The sequence below is a fragment of the Eptesicus fuscus genome, chromosome 13 (assembly GCF_027574615.1).
Source record: "Eptesicus fuscus isolate TK198812 chromosome 13, DD_ASM_mEF_20220401, whole genome shotgun sequence".
Lineage (NCBI taxonomy): Eukaryota > Metazoa > Chordata > Mammalia > Chiroptera > Vespertilionidae > Eptesicus > Eptesicus fuscus.
In genome coordinates, this window is record NC_072485.1 from 28641096 (window position 1) to 28646565 (window position 5470).

Sequence of the window (5470 nt, forward strand, 5' to 3'; positions counted from 1 at the left end):
ATTCGTTCTTCAAGGATCAGCACAATGGCACAGCCTTGCAGTCTTTACATCTCTGTAAATAATTCAAATTACTTCCCACACTCGCACAGCTCATTTCACACACACACACACACACACACACACACACACACACACACAAAATTAAAAATTTTAACCTTTTGCACTCGGATGTCAAGTGTGACTCGACACGGTTAGCATCGGTAGCAGGAATCGAGAAAAAGCAAGCAAGTGCAAAGGGTTAAATTAAATGTGTGGGTGACATAGGTTAATAAGATCATATAGTTTTCAAGTGTCTATTTCTATGATACATGTTCTGTACATTGCATTGTGTGCCCACCACCCAAAGTCAAATCATCTTCTGTCACCATATATTTGACCCCCTTTATTCTTTATTAACCCCCACCCCTTTCCCTCTGGTAACCACCACACTGTTGTCTGTGTCTATGATTTTTTGCTTGTTTTTCTTTTTCTTTCTTTCTTCTTTTTAATCCTCACCCAAGGATATGTTTATTTATTTTTAGAGAGAGAGGAAATGAGAGAGAGACAGAGAGAGAGAGAGAGAGAGAGAGAGAGAGAAGAAAAAGATAAAAATGAGAGAAACATTGATTGCCTCTCATATGTGCCCCGACTGGGGATCAAACCCACAACCTAGGAATGTACCCTGACAGGGAATTGAGCACGCAGTCTTTTTGGTGTACAGGATGCTGCTCCAACCGACTGAGCCACCTGTCCGAGGCTAGAGACAGGAAGATGACTGGTTGCCTAGGCTTGCGGGGGTTGGGATGACTGCTAAAGGGTATGAGTTTCTTTTGAGGGGTGATGAAAATGTTCTAAAATTGATTGCAGTGGCGCTCACACAACACTGTGAGTGTACTAAAACCCACTGAATGGCATATTTTAAACGGGTGAAATGTATGGTATGTAAATACATAATAATAAAGCTGTGACAAGAGAAAAATGGAGCCACAGGAGAAATCAGTATGGGTTTTTCCTGTTTCCCCAATGCATCATTTAGCCCTGCCATGGAATATGGTCCTGCTGCTATTCCATAGGAAGGAGTCTTAGGAGGTACTTTTTACCACTGCTGTCATCTGCGTGGTTAGTCATCATTTCCGAATTCACGACTCTCAGATAGTGGAACTAGAATAACGCATGTGTTTAAATTCAACTTCATCTGTGCTGTTTCTGTATGAAAATGTCCTTGGATTTATGTGCTCCCCAAGCACCAGAAAACTCCCCAATATTGGAAGAGAAAGGAGCCTGAGAAATCTGGATAAAAAGGGCAGAAGTACTGATGGGCTAAGCCTGTAACTCTCAAAGATGAGGGCAAAGGCCCCTAGGAAGTGTGCACGCCTGAGACTTTCCTATGCCAGTGAGGAGCCTGGCATTTCCTATTTCAACAAACCAACTTATTTTGTTCAATTTGTTTGACTTTCAGAATCAGTATTAATATTATTGATATTAATATTAATATTATTGATACTAATACCTAGGCAGAGGCCTTAGTATATCCCTAAGTGCATTCATTGTACCCACTTAAACTATAGCGGTAAACATCAGACTCCAAAAATCAAAATCCCAACTGAACCAGATTGTACTTTCTATTAGAACAAAATTTTCTTTCAGAAGAGTTTAAGGAGACTTTATAAAAGTGTTTTTGTTCCAAATGTGAGTTGCTATTACGTGTAATACAATATAATGTTTTCTATTTTGTCTTGAAGTTACCTTATGCCAAATGTGTAACATCAATTTGTATTCATTGAACTTTTTAATCAAACAGTTATCAAGTGACTGCTCTGAGCAGGTTGCTGTGTTTGGTGCATGAAATAGATCACATGTCAAGGTTTCTCCTAAAGTGCCTAGTGCTTAATATACGTTAGTTTCTTTCCTTTCTCTGTGATAGCTGTTGTCATGGAAACATGAAGACTACCAGTCATGGGTGCCTGCTCTTTAAGTTTGCTATCTCCTTGGGGAAACGGAGTGGGTTAACAAGACAGGCAAAACATTTATGGATCAAAAAAAGCCGGTTGTTTCTGTTTCTACTACATAACATTCTTCATTTTTATTATTGTAATTAATGTTAATAGTTATTTTTTTTGCTTAGGTCCTTTATCACATCTTTTCCAAACATCATGTGATTTCATCATCGTTATCACTTGGTTCAGGGGATAAGAAAACAGGATGATAGAAAATGGGTATCCAAATGCATCGTGTGATTCTGGCAGGGCTTCTAAAATAAACAGTGATTCTGCTCTTCTGACCACAGTGGGTGGTCACAACATATTATTGTTGTCATCAGAGGATCCCATTCCTTCTAAAGTGATAGATCTAGCCTGGCCAGCATGACTCAGTGGTTGAGGAGTGATCTATGGGCCAGGAGGTCATGGTTCAATTCCCAGTCAGGGTATGGGCTTGGCCCCCAATGTGGGGGGTGCAGGAGGCAGCCAATCAATGATTCTCTCTCATCGTTGATGTTTCTATCTATCTTCCTTCCTCTCTGAAATCAATAAAATATTTTCAATTAAAAAAATAAAATAAAGTGACAGATCTGGGGTTGTTCTTGTGAGCCAATTGGACCATTCAGAGTTTTAAGTTTGCCTTTCCCTGCCCCCATCCAAGCTTTAAGAAGGGGGATCATAGGAAATGGCCATCATTTTCTCATCCCAGGTGACCTGTGACAGGTGAGCATATCCCAATACACAGAGATGATGAGTCAAATAGTGAGAGAAAAGAGAGCAAGGAGAAATAAAAACCCCATCTGAGTCCCTATATGCGGCTGTGTATGAGTTTTGATTTAACCTTTAACTTTCCAGTTACACGAGGCAATAAATTCCTCTTTGGGCTCTTTGTTCATCTGTTCAGGGTATATTGAGTTGATATTCTGCCACTTGTAACTAAGATTCTCCTGATTAACATGTCCACACAGTCATTAACAGTGTGGTTAGACTTGCCCCCAGTCTGTCCGTATACATGGTCCTCAAGGTCCATGTTCTTGGCCATTATGTTTATTTACAACTAGAGGCCTGGTGCACGACATTCGTGCACTGGAGGGGGGTTCCCCTCAGCCCGGCCTGCAACCTTTTGCAGTCTGGGAGCCCTCGGGGGATGTCCAACTAATGGCTTAGGCCCGCTCCCCGTGGGCCTAAGCCATCAGTCGGACATCCTTAGTGCTGCCGTGGAGGCAGCCGCTGCGCTCACCAGCCATCAGCCCGGCTTGTGGCTGAGCAGTGCTCCCCCTGTGGGAGTGTACTGACCACCAGGGGGCAGCTCCTGTGTTGAGTATCTGCCCCCTAGTGGTCATTGCGTGTCATAGTGACCGGTCGTTCCACTGTTTGGTCGATTTGCCCTTTTATTATATAGGATAATAGCTCCCACTTCATTGGGAGATTTTTATAGCACTGGAGACTTCAAATATTCTACTACTAGGAAATGGAGCATACATTTTAAGGATGAATGAAAATTGTGTTGTATTGCTATATATCATGTGTTGTCTTCAAGTAAACAACTAATGCTGGACATTTAAATTGTTGCCAATAGTGTTCCTTTAACTAATGCTACAAAGATAAAATTTTTTTGCACATCTATGATTGATTCTTCAGAATAAATTCCCAGTAGTGAAGTTATCGAATCAGACATTATGCAAAATTTAAAAACAATCCAAAAATTACTTTCAGAAAGATTGTACCAACTTATACTGTCATCAGTGATGTCTGATAATATCCAAAGAGCATGGCAATTTATGATCATCTCCCCTACAAATATTCATAAAAATTGCAGATCTCCTACAGAGGTCTTCCAATGTATGTGTTTGGGGGTAAATCAGTAGTAAATGTATGAGAATAGAAAGCTTTGTAAACACTGAAAGCATGATGCTAGATTACAGCAATGTCACTTTTAATCGGAGATCAGGCTAAATTCAGAGTTCAGTCTCTTTTTCTTTCTCCTTTGTAGTACCCTTGGGAAAGATTAGTTTGCTCTCTATGTTGAAAAGAAGTGCTATAGCAGTAAATAAAAGATAAGTTTAAGAGAAAATAGGGTTTCTTAAGAATTATTTGTCTACTTGAAAGATGAAACCTGGATGCCTTTGCAAAACCTGGTTGTGCATAATAATCCTAACATGAATAATTCAAGTCTTTGTGTTTTAAAGTTAGTGTTATAGTACATCTATTTCACCAACAGTGTTACTACAATATGACTACTGATAGAATTATCTTAGTAGTTTTAATTCATGGCAATAATATGAATACTGAGGTTGTTTACACCGTAACTTTGTATAAACTAGAATTCTAATAACAGGATAAATACAGACATGGTATTTCCTTCCAGAAATATTGCTTTCTATTTTTAATTCAAAATGGAACTGGGTTCTTTAATATGTTTGATTGGTGGAATATAAAATATCAAGGACAATTGGACAATTGATTATAATTTAATATGCTGTTACAAAGTAATTTCTTATACTACTATTTATTGTTGTTTTAAGGTTACACACCATCTCACCCCTCCTTCTCTCTTTCTTTCTTCCTTTCTTCCTTCCTTCCTTCCTTCCTTCCTTCCTTCCTTCCTTCCTTCCCTCCTTCCTCCCTCCTTCCTCCCTTCCTTCCTTCCTTCCTTCCTTCCTTCCTTCCTTCCTTTCTCTTTCTTTCTTTCTTTCTTTCTTTCTTTCTTTCTTTCTTTCTTTCTTTCTTCTTTCTTTCTTTCTTTCTTTCTTTCTTTCTTTCTTTCTTTCTTTCTTGTTCCTTTAGAAGAACGTTAGGCCCCTATAAATGGACATTTCATAAATATTTTACAATTTATCTTAACTGACCTTGAATCATAGTTTATGACATCTGTCATAAATTGTACTACCCTCATTCTTGGGGATTGGGTAAGAGGATGAGGTGGGTTTTTTACTTTTTACTTTACAGTGTGTATGTATGTTGTTTTATTTATTGTTAAGGGAAGCCATCAGAAGTCACCCATGATTAAACACTTTGATAAAACTGTAAGAACGTAATTCATTATTATGAAATTGCTGACTGAACTAAATGAGATAAATAATTTGAAGCATTTAGAGGAGTCCCTGGAATCTTGAACTGAGGAAATGTTAACTTTCATTATTCTGATATGAATGAAAATTTATCACAGGCAAAAGTTCTCTATGTGCCAAGGGTCTGTTCTGCAGTGACCATATGTTTAGATTTAGAATTTAGAGAGATTAGATCCCAACTTCTGTCCTAAGACAATGTCAAGCACTACAAGTATTGGGGGCAGCTCATCTGGCAAACCTTAACAAATGCTCCCATCAAGTTGTACATCACATCCAAAGGACTTATTTATCTATAACTGGAAGTTTGTGCCTTTTGAACACATTTCTTTAATCCCCCCACCCACATCTGGTAACCACAAATCTGTCCTTTTCTCTGAGTTTGGTGGTTTATTTATTTACTACAGGCCGGTGCATTAAATTCATGCATGGGTAGGGTCCCTA